Raw genomic sequence first — 17286 nt, forward strand, 5'->3', positions numbered from 1 at the left:
CCTTGCATTTCTTGATGTGATTGGCCAGGGAATGCCCAGTGTTTGACAGGAAGTATTTAGGTCACAAGACCTGACACCTGACACCAACTCCTTGAAATATATATACAAATAAATAAATAAACTGAAGCATCACTTGAAGTGGAATTAGCCCTCTCCGATGACGTCACCCCTTTTACCAGCCATGTGATTAATCCCCTTCTTTAATTTAAGACCCAAAGTTGCAATGTTTCTGTGCTCCCAGCCATGGCTGGATTATGGACCGGGCAAGTGGGGCCAGTGCCCTGGGGCCTCGGCCTCCAAGCCTCAGGCCGCGTGTGCAGTGTGTGGCCAAAGACTTCTGAAGGAAGTTGAACGCCAGGGCCCTCAGTGCGCACAGCGCAAGCTGACCACTAGGCCCCTGGGTGCTTATAGTGTGAGATAACCACTAGGGCCCTCCAGACCCCTCAGCACTTACAATGTGAGGGGCCCCAGGCCCCTTGGTGTTTAAAATGTGAGCTTACCACTAGGGCTCCCCAGACTCCTTTGTGCTTACAATGTGAGGGCCCCCAGACCTCTTGATGTTTAAAACGTGAGCTGACCACTACTGCCCCCCAGATCCCTCGCCGCGTACAATGTGAGGGCCCCCAGACCCCTTGGCGTTTAAAGAGTGAGCTGACCATTAGGGCCCCTAGGCCCCTGGGAACTTAAAGTGTGATCTGACTACTAGGGCCCCTGGGCCCCTCAGCCCTGACAGTGTGAGGGCCCCCAGGCTCCTTGGCGTTTAAAGAGTGAGCTGACCATTAGGGCCCCTAGGCCCCTGGGAACTTAAAGTGTGATCTGACCACTAGGGCCCCTGGGCCCCTCGGCACCTACAGTGTGAGGGTCCCTGGGCCCCTCCCTGCTTAAAGCATGAGCTGACCACTAGGGCCCCCAGCGCTTACAATGTGAGGCCCCTCGGTGCTTAAAGCGTGAGCTGACCACTAGGGCCCCCGGGCCCCTGGGTGCTTACAGTGTGAGTTGACCTCTAGGGCCCCCAGGCCCCTCGGTGCATACATCGAGCATAACACCTGGGCCCCTTGGTACATACAGTGCATGCTTAAAACGAGAGCCTCTCGGAGAGTAGTGCTGTTCAACTGAGCCACTCGTTGGCACGCTACAATATGCTGTGACATGATACAATTTTCACCAACAAGTCAGTTCATTCTGCATAACAGGACAGTTAGAAGGGCGTCATATTATGGCAAGCTGTTCGTTATTTGACTGGACTAGGGCGCTAGCTGCCCATTTTCCCTAGCTAGCTGCCCATATAATTCAGCTTGTTAACAGAAATTAGTTAGCTCATAGGCATAGATTTTTGGGGGGGGGGGGGGCACAGGGGATACGTCCCCCTCAATATTTAGAACACGTGCATTTGTCCCCCCCAATAAAAACATGAAAGAAGAATTTCTACCATAAATTGATGCAGAAAAGGCACAAATTGGTACATAAAAATTCACCAGAATTCAGGAAATGAAGGGGGAAGACCCCCAGACCCCCCGCTTAATGTGTTCCCCCAATGTTTAAACAAAACCTACGCCACTCAGTTAGCTAACTGCCATTTTTGCCAGCTAGCTGCCCTTACAACCAAATTAGCTGCACTAAAAAGCCAGCTAGTTCACTAACTATCGGCCTAAAACTCAGCTGCCTAACTAGTTAGGTGGCACACAACTTTTGTTCGTGGGTCATCTGTGTGAAAGGGGTATAAGATAAAGGGGTATCTAGCTACAGTGGGTTGAATAAATGTTATAACAGCATGCCAGTCATGATGCTTAAATCAAAGCTACTAGCTAGCTAACTATTAGTGCTATTAGTTCAAAACTACTATTTGTTCAAAACATGGGGTGCATGAGCGGGGTGGGGGGGGCCTCCAAAAGACATGTGCCCAGGGGCCTCACGGGACCATGGTCAGGCCCTGCTCCCAGCCACAGTGCAATCTGATTGCATGTAAAATCATTTTAGTATTTAAGGTAGGTGCAAGGTGTTTTGAGGGATCAAGATGGTGACTAGGGAACAGAAAATTAATGCTCAGAATGTTGGTCCACACATTAATGCACAGCTGTCAACACGATGCTTCACCTTTACGTTCACTGTACATTCATACTAATTCTTAATTAATAGAGTTGGGCCACAACCAGTTTTGAGAAAAGTCGCAGCTCTCACACCTGGTTCAAATTTCTAGTTACTGGTCTGCATATGGTTGCCTGTTTTGCCCTGTGCTTGCAATTCTTGGCATGCATGGTTCTGTCAGTTGCTACCCATTGCTGATGTCATTCCTTGAGTTCTATGCTGACATCATCTTAGACATTTCTGCTCATCTAACGTCAGCCAGTTGAGTTGTCTTGATCACTGAAGCTTCTGTGAAATGCGCTACAATAATCACCAGGCTTTCAAAGTCATAGAGATCTCTTCATGCAGCCATGCTCTAATTGTAGCCAACAGGCCTATTCTGAATTTTCATACCTGATTCTACATGACTCTGTTTATGCTGGGATGTTATTTGCTTAATTAATGGAGGAGCCACATCAGTGGGATAGCCTCTGTTTAGCATATACTATATCATTTTAAAAATGTGTTAATTGCCCTTATCACACAGATATTTAAATTTAATTAAGAAAGAAAGGAAAAAAAAAAAAATAATATATATATATATATATATATATATATTATACTTTCAATTTTACAAGATTAGAAAGTACATTGCTTATCTGAGTATTGTTTCTGTCAAGTCAAAGCACAGAAAACAACATGTATTTGCGAACAGACAGTCTTCTATGATGTCAGTGGAGGTGCCTTTAAGCATAATGATTTTTTTTTAACTAACATAATTCTAAACTGCATCAATTCATTAAAATCACAAAAGACAAGCCATTCATTTCTCCCCATTTTTCACTAACAAAGACAGGGAAACGTACCTCCCTGGTTGCTCTTGCTTTTGTTAATGTCCTATAAAAATGCTATTTTCCTGGAGACAATTAAACAATTGTACTCTTCTGCTAATTGATGGCAAAGTGGGAAAAGTATTCAGCCCCAGATCCATTTATTTGTTCGTTTCGAGCTGTTAATTGTCCCTTCCCCTTCCCCTCCATGAATCAAAGCCATTTACCCAGCCCTGGTCACGCCATTGTTCTTTTATCACTGTGCATTTTCATAAATCTCAGGTGGTAATCTCTTAATGCAGCGTGCCCTGGACTTTTTAAAGTGTATGTAGAACAGGAACCTGGTCCAGCAATGGCTTCCTGCTGATGCTATCTCTGCAAAACGGACAATAAAAGCAGCCACTCTTTCCCTTTGGTTGTGCTTAAATCCCCCCAGGGAGGGCTCATCCACTGTCTGCACACCAAGATTTTATCTAATAAACTTAGAGACCAACTCCTCTCTAATCATCATGCTCTGTGCAATTTACACTCTGCAATTTTTTTTAGCACTGTATGCATGTTTTAATATAGGTAAACTGCCAAACTATCATGGCATGGGTCGATATAAAAAATAAATAAACTAATAAATAAATCTTCCTTTAAAAATCATTAGAATTGAGTCAGCAATGTAAACCACTGACTTAATTAATGCAATGTCATGAAATCAGTCCTGGGTACAAATAATTAATTCATTTAAAAGTGATTTTTCCTTTAAAGATATAAAATCTCCATCTGGCTAAGTGCAAACTGAGACACAGCCTGATTAGAGTATCTTGTGCTATACAAATGCTTAATGTTCAAAGAATCAATGCCAATCCAAGTTGTTCATTAAAAACTGAATGGAAATGTTTAATTCCTTGTACTACAACCTAGTGTGGAATTTGCTTTTTTTTTCATTGGTAAAATGAATTGAACTGATGTAGAAAACTAACACATTCAGGAAAACTATGGAATCATCCAATTCAAATCCCTTATAAAGTTGGAAACTGGAAACTTTGATGTTAACAAGCAGGCAGTTTACAACGGAATACCAATTTTCTATAAAATAATATCCATGATCTCTAAAAATTAGAACTTGAGCTGCACCAACTCCTTAGAAAGTATGTTTTCAAATATATATATAATTTTAAAAAAATAGAATAATAAAGAACTGCATTACAGTGATTGTATTTCTAATATCTATGATGCGATTGTCTAATGGATATGTCAAAGTATGTGACATGGTTGATTTTCATACTGCAGGGCTGAGGAACTTGGGCCTTGAGAAGGTATTATTTCACTGGTGTAGGCTAGGCCAGCAATCTTGAGCACTCCAGTAAATCCAAGAAGATGAACAACCTATGCGAATCGATGTAAATATTGAAAACAAGTTTCTCTCAGGCTCTGTTTTCTGCAGATCGGGGGCGAGCTGCCTCCTGCACAGCACAGGGTCTTATTTCCACTTCAGTGCCTCCATGGCAAACATTAATAACCAAAAGTATCTCACTGTCTCTATATCTTTTATAGCCACACTTCCATGCATGAACTGCACAAACAGAGGGTGTCCTAAGCCGGCCAGCGACCAGTAATCTGCGAGAGGATGAGCGGCTAATGGTGCAGCTTTGCATCAGCACACCGGCCCGTGGTTCTCAGCAGTACTCTTTTCCAATCGCTCAGGCCCGAATCTATAATTCATGAGACGCAATGTGTTTCCCCCCAGTGCAGCCCCCGCTTGCGCGCCAGCCTCTGCTATCAAGCGCAGATAAAGGATAAAGTTGTTAGTGCTGATACCTTGTCATGCTCAGAATCACAATGTGTCCACTTTCCTTCCATCCATCATGTCGTACAGACAACTCCCGCCGTCATATTATCCAAATATTATTAAAACTTTGAACCCTGTCCCCATAAATTAGGAGTAAATGGCCCCAGTGCCATTACGTGGGGAGAATGTATGGGCTTCGGTTGCTCCGAGGTAATTATGTGCTTACAGGGAAGCGTGGCTGAGCATTCAACAAAAGGGGAAAAAAGCAGAAGGGGGAGAAAAAAAGGAAAGCGGGAAGGATTTGCGCTCATTTGTTACAGTTCCAGCTTTTGTACACAGCATTATTCATCCATCAGGTCAGTCCAACCTGACTGCGGAACCATTATCCAGCTCTGAGAGACCAAACATCTGCTATTAAGTGCACACAGACAATTCTGTGACATGTTAGCAATCTTGTCTTCCTCAGATGTTTGGCTTACAATGATACATTTCAAACGCTTGGCCTGCACCCCTTGTTTGCCCCCCTTCTCCCTCTCCCTCCCCTCTCTCAGAGGATTTGCGGCTTTGATATCCTCCTCTCCTTGACTCCTCCGCTCCACCCTCCAACATCTGCTGCTTACCTTATCGCTCGATCTGTCCATCTTTTCGATCCGCTAGAAGACTCGTTCGGAGGTGGAGCTGACTGACCTCTTCCCTCTGTGACCTTTTGCATCGCCTTGTGTCCGAACCAAGTCACCAATAAAATCTAGATGCTCACCACAAGCAACTGAAACTGTTATTAAGCAATGACCACAACAATGTTTTCTTGTGTTGCTGTGCATGTGAGAGAGGCAGGTGAACATTGACTGGGACTGACCCAACATTTGTTTGACTGCCTCCCCTATAAACAGGAGGAGAAAGGCTCTAAAGTGTGCGTCTGGGAGTGTGGGACAGTGGGATGAGGCTAGTATTTGATAGAACATCTGCTGAGCTGCAGGTGTATTTCTTCCTGTCCTCACCATGGTAACTGATGCCCCTCCCCTCTGTTAAAAGCTTAACAGAAAAATGAGAGAAGGCTAGTATAATTTTGCAAGTATCTCCACTGCTGAATTGCACTAAAAGCACTAGTAACTCTCTTCAGTGTCGAATATATCCTAGTTTGGCTATATATTGAAAAAAGTTTCATATGTTCCATTCGACAGATTCCTCAAGTTTCCATTACAGAAAGAACTGGTATCACACAGTCTACCACATTCCTTTTATATGTCAGTGTTACATCTTCTGTGAAGTTTCATATTAATATCAATGACTATATATTTTCCATACCACATCCCACAAAAGAACAGGAGAGCTAATACCTAAGCTAACTAGGGGAAAGGGACTCTCTTTCACTGACAATTACTTATCACCTTTGGACACTTGGCATTTCAGTAGGAGAAACAAGCTTGAAGTGTGAGTTTTCATTTTTGTTTTTGTGGAATACATTTGGCTTGGAAAATACAGTTGGCTTGGGACCACAAGGCTGAACTTGGTAAATTGTTAGATGAGAAAGTCCAGTTTGAAAAAGTATTAAAATCCAATTCTTCAAAGATATCAATTTTGTTCTTAGTTCAATTAAATATTTTCCCTCACTTGGAAAAAAAAACTGATGCCAAGAAACGTCCTACAGAACCTTGCAAACAAAGAGCTTGTTGGAAAAGAAAAACTTGGAATTTGACATTTTTTAGCCCTTTGATTGCTATCTTGGGGCTATACACGGGCAATTACTGGCTGCGACCATTAAAGCAGCTGATTACACACATGGCAAACTTTGTGTAGTAGAACTATGCAGGCTTTGCCTCAGTCACAGGTAGGATCAGCAGTTTGCAAGACATCTACATGCTCAGCAAGTCACAACACTGACCCTCCACAGCACCTCACTTCTATCAATCATCTTAATAACAAACCAAGAGCAGAGAATCAGAGGAATGGGAAGCCATTATAAATAAGTTATGTAACGCAAAATACTATTTTCATGCTGTAACACCATACAAAAAGACAGAGCTACCATATGCCATCAATCACTGATTTGTTCAACCAGATGAAACATTATCTAAAGCACTTAATTTATCATAAATCTAAACCTGCCTATTTTTGAGTTATTGAAGCAACACTGTCTTGTTGCTCAAAATAGAGTTCCAAAGTGTCAGTCTTCCTCTGAGTTAGAGCCAACAGGTCAGGAGTTCATGGACACCACCTACACGGCCTGAAAATTAAACTGAAGATTTATCCTCTGAGCATGTCCATGGCATAATTACACTGCACATCATTAACATGTTCTACCAAAGATGGGTGGTTGACTGAAGTGGGTATACCATCATAAGAAGGGTGAAAGGCAAGAGTATAAGGGGTGTCTCTCAGGTACTAGTCAAAGAGCCACATGACCTCATGTTTCTCAGTTTTCCAAAAAGCTCCACAGCATGAGGACACTGTTCCCCTACGTCTGGCCCATCCCTATGTTTTCACCCATCACCGGTCAGCTTTGGGCGGAGTGCAGGGGGGAGGGAAGAGGGCATCATTTGTTTTCGGTTTTCTCACAGCTTCAGGCCTTGTACTCCCACTTTTGCTGATTTACAGCCTCTCTCAACAAACCACATCTAAGGAGACGAATAATTAGGAGCCTTAAAATCGGAGCAGTTTAAAGCTGTTGTAATGAAATACTTCATTCTGGACCGCTTTAGGGTGTGTGAAGGGCAGGGGTGGGGGTGGGGGTGGCGGGGAGGGGGTAGTAGTAGGTGTAGATGAAACTGAAATTGGAGAAACGCATGTTGGAAAGCAGAGAATGATGCTGGAGTAGCAGCTGGGATCCAGCTCATACAGAAGGCCTCATGCCTCCTTTACAAGGTCGTTTATTCCTACACACTCCTTGTTATGGTGATTAAATATATCCCCAGAGCAAGGCATCAATTACTGGGCAGTGGAGGGGAGAGTCATGGTGGAGGCCTGTCTGCTTGTCCCAGCTCACTGCTGGGAGGAGCAAGGCTTCAGCAGGGAAATGTGGCTCAACACTGCTCTGGGGCCCATGCAGGGCTGCTTTTTCCAATCGCATCACACTTCCTCTTGCTCCCACCGTCCTTTCACAACACAAAGTCCAGACCCTCTGGCACTCACATCATATACTTCCCACACCTGTAGTATATAGCAAGAAAAATGTACCGTGTCTATTGGAGTAGAATCCAATTCTGCTAAACTAAAAATGTTACTTATATACCATTTTTATTCAAAATGTAGTACTGGCAGTACACTTTGAATAAGCATATTAAAACAGATAATCTAGTAGAAATCACAACTCCTGCAGTATTTCTTACCTTTTCAGCATTCACTGATTTCATTTCATAATGTCAATAAGTACCTTGTCGATCATTTACTACATTAGACAGACACCATTAGGCAAGAACCATTAAAGCAACATATGCTAAAGTACATTGCCAGAGGTGTCGAAATTAATCATTTTAATTGACTAAATGAAAAGATGCATTGTAAGTTGTCCTGAAGTTCTGAAACACCATTATTCCTTATGAATGGAAATCTGTCAAGCTTTTGACCAGCATGTGAACTTGCACATTAGCAACTTTCTAAAATTTCTCACTCTTCCACATCTGAGTGCTCTCTGAATCTTCAACAATAGCTGTGTCTAAAGGAGGTGACCTCACCTCTCCCTTAGCAGGTATTCTAGCTATGCAGGGCGCCCTACTGCAATGGCACCCCACATCTCGTTTACCACAGTTTTGGCACCACTCTACATGCATCATTTACCGCGAAGTTACTCTTCTTTGTTAGCCTGTCACCTGACCACTTCCGTCACAGCAGATGGACTTGGACAGAAGAGAATCGGGGGTGGTGGAGAAGAAACTACAGAAGCTATCACTCAAACTGAAGGGGTCACACGTTTGAACAAGACTGAGCCGGACAATCCACAGTGGAAGCTTTATTGTCGCAGCACAATAGGTCAGGTGGCATCTGGACACCTGGATGCAAAAGTGCACGAGGGGATCTTTTTCAGGAACAAGCAGCCCACTTCAGGAAAATTTTAAATTTTGGAATTTATTATATATTATTATTATGTATGTATTTATTTACTTGTTATATATTACACAAGGTTCATAAAATCTAAACTCTGTACAAACTATGCTGCTTCACAACAGGACGAACACACATTAAATAATTATTTTAAGAATAATTAAAAGGGACACCGCATGATGTTTAAAGTGAAAAGTTGCTTAAAGTGAGTCTAAATATTGCACATGCTGCAGGGCCTGTCATAACTGTAGATTGACTCCTCAAGCTCAAGAGGTTCTGGTGATTTATTGACCTTAGCACGCTTTAAGCTGCGCAGGTAGGACATGAAGAGTGCTTATTGACCTGAAGGTCCCTTTGGAAAAGCAAGTTCTAGGGACGTTCTGGTGTTTTCATTCATGGATTGGTCAAAAAGTGGCCTCAGCTGCAGAGGTTAATTTTCAGGAGTTGTGTAAAAAGGTTGAAAAAGTATTTTTTTTAAAACCTGAAATGTTCATCTAGATTTGAGAACTGTTTCGAATAATGTGAGCTGGGCCTGTATCTCAACATAATCCATTACCTCATTGTTCAGCAGGCCCTTATAATATCACCAACTATCAACCCCACTGTTCAACAGGGATGCGCCTTCATCACATAGCTAACTATGTACCTTTATCACGTCATTTCACTAGGCTGGGCCTTTACCTGCGCGTGCAATTTCAGATGATAAAGAGAACTCTACTATTAGTGAAATTCTGCTGTCAAAATTGTTCAATGACTCAGATTATCTACATGTACACATACACAAACACTACAAAATTAAAAATAATTACAGTAATTATGCATAGACTCAACATCTGTCTCTCTGTGTCTTCATCTTTCTGAGCATGGATGTATAATTATGTCTGCATCTATACACCTATTCTATCTAATTGCATTCTGTGTGAGACATAGCTGTTATCCCACCCCTGAGAGGATCTCTCTCACTACTATCTATGTAGCTGACAGAGAAAAAAACTGCAGGAATGAATTGTTTATAACAATAAACAACCAGGACAAAGATGTACACAAATAATTTAACAGCTGCTAAAGCAGGCTTCTGAATGTGACAGCGGTTACTGGTCATGTAACAGGACCACACTAGCAGAAAATCTAATTCTGGCTAACAGAACAAGAGAAAAGCTGCTCAAGTGACATCAAACAAGTCTAGAAGGTCCTGGGGTGTGTGAGATTGGTCCCTCCTCCATAGAAAAAGACTAGCCAATCATAAGTCAGGAAGCTGAAAGCTGTGGGGGAAACCAGAGTACCTGAAGGAACCCTACGTCGACACACGGAGAATATGCAAACACCACACAGAAAGGCCCCAAGATTCCAGGACCTTCTTGCGGTGAGGCGACAGTGCTACCCACTGCACCACCATGCCGCCCCTCAATTTGCCAATCAACCAAATTGAATTAATAATTAGGTTCAGCTGATTGAACAAGGCCTGACTTGATTGCAGCCAACCGTGTTGAATCCAAACCTGAAGAGCGAAGAGCCGCAGAGTACACACTAGCCTACATACGCTGAACAAATATTAAATGTTGCCCCCACACCTATTAGATTTTTATGGCGAGCATGCTTTTTGAGGTGGTTTCTAGGTGTATAATTTGAGCAAAAAACAAGGGCTTTGCTTGTTCATGAGTTTTGTTTTATTATTACTATTGCATTTATTTGTGCAACCACACTGGTAGAACAGTGCACAAAGGTGAACTGTGAACTCATAAAAGTTGACAGTCTTTTATATGGTTTTGCATGCTCTTTTTTGCATTTTCATTTAATTTGTTGTAAAATCAGCACTCTTCCCATAAAAGCTTGCATACAAAATTGTATATTGTTTACACAGAATAAAAAAGAGAATCTCAACTAGACAGTGATATACTGAGCACCAAAATGAAGGCTGGGAATTTTGTTTTCATGAGCTAATTTACAAGTGATGTGATTCCACAGGATGCTGAAAAAGAACTCTCTGACTAATTTTACTATTTCAAGTCAATTCTAACATGGAGTTCATGCCCATAATAAATGTGTTATTGTTGCTCAGAAACATGCTATGTCCTACTTATACTTATAGTCTCCAGGTTGTATCATAGAGGTGCATTCAACTTGTCTTTCATTACTGCTACTATACTCAATACTGTAATGTACTAAAGTATTAAAGACAATCAAAGTGATCTTTAATCAGTATAAATGCAAAATGTGTCTTAGGCAATGCTATTGATGAAGTTAGAGAGACTAAATCCTACGTGATTACAAACATTGACAATTCACAGTACGCATTTGCCACTCAAACAAATTCAATTTATCATTTTTATTAAAAAAAATAAAAAACAATTTTGCAGGGATTTTTGATATAATTTTTTTGTAATTCATGAAATGCCTTAAAAATAACAATTAAATAGTGATATAAGCTTATGTCCCTATGGTGTAGTTGTATTTTTAGTGCAATGAATTGGAGGTATGTGTGATCAGAATTGTCCTTCATACAATCAAGAGTTTCCTCTGTGAGATAAACACCTTTTTAATGATAGGATAGAACACTTCACTAGCCTCGCTTTGGAATTTTTTTCCAGCCTCACCTTGAACTGTTTGCATCACTGCAGAAGAATTTCAGCTCTTCTTCTAATCCTTCCAAGCCTGATATCCTGCAATTACTTCAGTTTGTACACAAAGCAGCCCTACAGTCATAAACTGGCCTGGGAAAAGAACTCTAGTCCATTCAGTGCTTCACATCACCTCCACAGTCAATTTTTTCCAGCTTGTTATTCCTGGCTACATCCGCAAACACATTTCAGACTAATGTAACACATCAATGCATCAGTGCACAGAGGATGAAAAAATATATTTATTAAATTGAATATTAACAACTACTAATTAAAGCTGAACACACAAAACTTCAACTAATAGATATCATATAGTCAAAAAATGGACAGTAAGTTCCAGCAGCACAAATAACAGTAGACCATTGTCCTGTTGCACTGAATGTGAGTTTACATCATCAGTGTAATTTTCTTATGGATGCCCATATGACAGCTGGGGAAGGGGGGGGGGGGGGCAACATTGAGAACTTCCATCTGATTCAATCTGTGTGGTTAATACACAACTAATTTGTTCAGCATTAGATGAAATCAAACCAAGTTTACATGACTTCAATGGGCATAAAATTAGTATTGAATGTACTCTGAGTTGATTTGTTAAAGTAATAATCTCGAATATTTTCATTAAAATAAATCTCTGTTAAGTCACTATCTATCGCTGAATTAGGTAACACAATGGTGATTGAGCCTATTATTATATTAATTTATATTATTATTATTATTATAATTTATGATTAAAGAACAGGGTGTCTGTGGCGACATTCCCGGGAAAAAATCACAAACGGCGCATAGATAGCGATGCGTTTTCCATCACCCATCAGTGGTTGGTCTGCCAGAGATGGTAGGCGGAGCTAACGCAACAGGCTTGCTCTTCAACTCACTTGTGTGTGAGCAGCGTACTGTTTTTTTCCGGTGTCTGCTAGCATTAAAGGTGGGGGGGTTATGGAACCCTAAAAACTTTTTGTGTAACATGAGAGGTCATATTATTTGTTGATGTAGATTTTGTATTACATTTGATGACAATGTAACGTTACTAAATTACATAGCTATTTGCACAGCTAACGCTAGCTACCGGACCATGTCAATGAATCCAACATTAGTTTAGACAACGTTGCGCACAGTATCCATCTCTCATATCAGGTAACGTTGCGTTAGCTAGCTAGCTAATGTAATTAACACAATCTAATGTCAGCTAACAATTAGAAAAAATGCTAGCTAACGCTACCGACCGGTACTGACCTCGCAAACCGTCTCTCGAATGCAATGCTACCTTGTTGCAGCGTTGCAATGTAGCTAACTAAAGGCCAGTTCAGATCAATGATTTGCAACGAGACTGGATGCAACTTGCAAAATTCCAAGACGTCTGATTGTAAACGTTCTAAAACTGCACTTGGCAATTTGAAAAGGTGGGTCTTTTCAGACCCTAGGCAACAGCTTCAGAGGCTCTGCAACTAACCAGTTCACATCACTGCAATTTTCTCTGCAACATTCTAAAACCGTTTTGTCTCGTTGCAAATCATTGATCCGAACTGGCCTTAATGTTACCGTTATTTACATTGCCATCAAGTTCATCAATATATAAGCCGGGGTATAGGTGGAGCAGAGCCGGGTCTGATTTCTGTGTAAAGATGTCAAGCCGGAGAAAACTAAATAAAAGAATACGGCAGTATGGATTAGCGTTGTTATTATTTTACTACGCTTCCTCATATGTCCCTTCAGCCTTGATGCCCTTTTTTGATGAAATCTCCTTTGTTTAAGTTTATTCTTCTTATTCTGATTGCTAATTTAACACCCAGCTCAGCTTTATTCTCAAACAGTTTAGCTAGCAAAACCAGAAACAAGGCAGCTGTTTCAAAAATATCACACAACAATCATTCACGATGATGATGCACGAGATACATAATTGCACGAGCCACAGCGAATCCCGCAAATTCTTCACTGCAGTGTAAAGATGTTCATACCGAGCAAAATGTGGATAAAGAACGTTTGTGGAAATTCATCATCACTAATTCTACTCCAGGTCTACTACAGCATTTTAACCCAGCTCGGCAATGTAAAGACAGCTTAAGTTAGCCTAATGTTAGACAATGAATGAGTATGTACATAACGTTACTTGTATAACAACCCTTTTTTATTCAGTAAATAATAAGTGTAATAGTTGGTGTGGCCCAGGTGCCAACTGATTGATGTCACACAGGCGACACTGGTTGGATCCGGTTGGATCTATGGGAAGTGAGGTCCAAAAACACACCTGCAATTACCGCTTCTTGCCATTGGTAGCGCCAAAGAGAACGAAACTGAAATCTTTGAGATTGTAACTTGAAATATATGTATATATATATATATATATATATATATATATATAGAGAGAGAGAGAGAGAGAGAGAGAGAATGGTTGGGTATGTATGTGTTTGTATTAAGAGAGGGTATAGTTGGATGTGTGAGTGTATTAGAGAGTGTATGCTTTGGTGTGTGTGTATGATTGTGCATGTTTGCAGGTGAGAGATTGTATGGTTGAGTGTGTGTATGCATGGGGGAGTGTGGTTAGGTATGTGTGCATGTGTGTGTGAGAGAGAGAGGAGCAAAAGGAGTAACTCTTGCTGTCCAAAATGTTAACCATATTTTTGAAAATTGCACATTTGAAACCAAAAACATTGTAAATAATAAAAGTAACAAGTTAAAAAATTGGTTAAGAATCCAATGACTTAGACAAATTTTGACAACTTTCTCATTGAAAACAGAAACCAACAAAATCAAGACTTATGCCTTAGCTACTAGGAGGAACTAAATCACTACAAGCGCACACTAAGAAGGAAGAAAAAATAACAAATACCAAGACGACTGAGAATAATGGAAGAATCCGTTCACATTTTTGGGAAAACAGGAAAAATATAAGTAAATCAAAACATGAGGAACTTGCTATACAAAAAGGAGAAAAATGGAAAGAACATTTTGAACAACTGTATAAACAAATTCCTATTACTGAATTAGAACAAACCTCCATCTGCAAAAAAACTACATTTATAACGTAAATACAACTAGATAGGCTAGCTCACAATGGAGAAGTTCTGAAAATGTTGTAATATACATTCTAATGCTATTTCCATCATTTTGCAAATAATGAAAGTGAAATATAAGAGCAAGAAGAACACAACATACCCTTAATACATTAAACTGTTTATGATCAAGTCCACTGCCTACCTTGGAGGTACACTTTTAGCCCCAGGGTTGTGGAGCATCGTCTTTTGTTTACAAAATTTAGTGGGTCTGTAGCCAGCCGGACCATCCCAACTATTTCAGAGTAGCAGTGATAGCAACTGCTTTGATGGCTTTTTCACTAGACGTCAGGAAGACCTGCCTAGAATTACAGTGAATGACATTCACAGAATAATCCATTCAATGACTAGTGCTCCCACTAGTAAAAATTAGAAAGTAACCCCTGACAGGCTCTGCTGACATGTGCGCCATGTGGCCACTCTAGCTAGAGAGGCTAGCACTACATAGATTTTTTAAAAAGTTTGTCATAGACATATATGCATGTCCTAAGAACATTTAAAAAAAAAATCTAATTCTTTTTTGGTAAAACTAATAAATAAAATAGTAACTAAATAAAATAAGAAGATGGTGATTTGTGGGGGTGCAATGACACCCCCTGGTGCCTATGACCGCATGTCCCTGTCAAAGAGGAAAAGCCAACAAAGAGAGGTTGAAACAGAAAAATGCATTCCATTAAATGCACAAAATACAAAAAGGAAGAGAGATTTTCTTTCATAAAATGACACTTATGTATGATCCTAGCTGCACAATATATTTATGCCTGCCATAGCCTACGAGACAGTAAGTGACACTAAAGACAGCGACAAAACTAATTTTTATAGTTTACACTCTCAAAATACTATTATTATTAATATTTTATTTTATTTGAACTCTATTTGTAATTGTAGTTATTTATTATTGTTCATACTTTACTTCTGTTACACAACTTGTTTTTGTATGTTACTTGTTTACTTTGGCAAGATTTACTATGTGTATTTTCTACCAAAAAGCACATTGATTTGAATTGAAAATTGAGAGAGAGAGGGAGGGGGGGGGGGGGCATGAGCATGCCACATCTTATACACAAAGTTGTCAAATTGGATTACAAGATTATGTTTCCCCCTTGGCCCCGAGCACCTTTCAGACACTCAAATACATATCTTATTGATGCTCGTGTCAGTTTTGACCCTTCCACACACCTGTAGTCTTAAAATACACCCTTTGCCTTCAGGAAGGCATTAACACACTAAAGAATGCACCTGGGTGCAAATGGGTCATCTCGACAGGAAATGCTTACACAGGCATGTCCTACATGAATCAGTTGCGGTCTTTGTTCATTGCGAAAGTTTGACTTGGACATTCAAAATATGTCAAATATTCTTATGAACAATAACTCATACTATATGTGAGAACATGTGGAAAATAAAACACAAAATGACTGTTTTTCCATGAAAATTTGCTAGTTATCTGGTAAAACATTTTATAGTTTCCTTTCTGTGAGAACAGACCAATGAACAAAAAGTCCAGACTTAATTCAACCACTTTCCAGGCTCTCTCTGTGCTTGACCTTGGCAGTTGTCTTAGAAAAAGAAAACTTTCTGAAAAATGTTGTGAAAGTCACAGAAAGTAACAGTTGCTTAATTTTACTTTTCACCACAACATTTAGTTTGCCTTTTTGTATAGCCATTTCTGTGGATAAAATCGCATTTATTATTATTATTTTCTGTTAAAAACATTTAATTCATATCCAGGGAGACAGTCAACTACTTGCAAGTGTAGCCATTTACTAATATGACTGCATTTCAGGCTGGAAAATAACCCATTAAACCAGAGAAATTGTTGAGTTGTCTTACAACCTTTATCGCCAAAGAATGTAGCAAGGCTGGCAGTGTCGGCATAGCAACAGACGCTGCAACGAAACTTTAAGTACGTCACAATGGTTTTAGAGTGTCATTACCTCACCCGGATCATTTTTGCAGCCCGGATCAAAATTGGCGTAACAGTTCCACTCCGGTCACGTGCAACACCTAGTGGTAAAATTTGGTATTACCGGGCCGGTCCGGTATTTGGCTTAATATCAAACCGGTTTGAAAATTTTTACATCGGCCCAACCCTACCAACCACCATGCCCCCACACTAGATAGATAATAATAAATCAGATAAATGAATAATGAAATAAATTAAAGGTAGGTTATCTTCATGGATAACCCACCCCTCCCCTGGCTTATGGAACCCAAATGTATCAGATTTTGGAATATGTTTCCATTTTCACTGGTAATCAGTCATTCCAAGTTAAAATAATGTTTAATAAATAGCTTAAATAGAGAGTGGTTTTGTGGCTTTTCAAAATCAAAATCTTTCCTCTGAGAATTATTTTATTAATAATTTCTGGACAATGGTTGCTCAGATCTCCCAGAATAATCGTTAATGGGTTAATGGTCAGTTGTATAGAGTAACCAGAGGGCCATTCTTGTTCCTCTTCCTGGCAGAATCGGCAACTAGTGTCTGGCTCAAGACCCCATACAGATAACCTATTCTTTGTAGCTAAAATGTATTGAATACCTTGAATGAGTGTTTGAACTTGTTTCCAGGTAATGGGACAGCTGAAAATGTCCTCCCAGTACACCTGGCATTTATAAGGTAAGGCTGTCAAATGATAAAAAATAAGCTAAATTGATTTTTCCTTTTCTTTAGCCATACAGGATTCTTAATGGACGGACTACAAACTAACAGGGGATGGTTAACCTTCTTGAGAATATTTGTTCCATGTTGGAGGAATGGCAGTAACCATTTGCATATATTTACGGTCAGTACCTACTGTATACCCCCCACAGTTTTTTTAGGCTAAACTATAATAAAAATGATCATGAATATCATTATAAAAATGATGTTCTGATTGGTAAAAGATAACCAAAGGAGGGGTTGA

At 40.2% G+C, this 17286-nt stretch overlaps 1 long non-coding RNA gene across 2 annotated transcripts in view; it reads left to right on the forward strand.

Moving 5' to 3' along the window:
- The window catches only part of LOC135255071 (uncharacterized), a 52719-nt gene that overhangs the window by 27394 nt on the left and 8039 nt on the right, over nucleotides 1–17286 (forward strand). For both annotated transcript variants that reach the window (XR_010330063.1, XR_010330065.1), the window contains exon 3: nucleotides 17055–17166. This is a non-coding gene — a long non-coding RNA (uncharacterized LOC135255071). The remainder of the gene's footprint in view (nucleotides 1–17054; nucleotides 17167–17286) is intronic.

This window comes from Anguilla rostrata, chromosome 5 (assembly GCF_018555375.3).
Source record: "Anguilla rostrata isolate EN2019 chromosome 5, ASM1855537v3, whole genome shotgun sequence".
Classification (NCBI taxonomy): domain Eukaryota; kingdom Metazoa; phylum Chordata; class Actinopteri; order Anguilliformes; family Anguillidae; genus Anguilla; species Anguilla rostrata.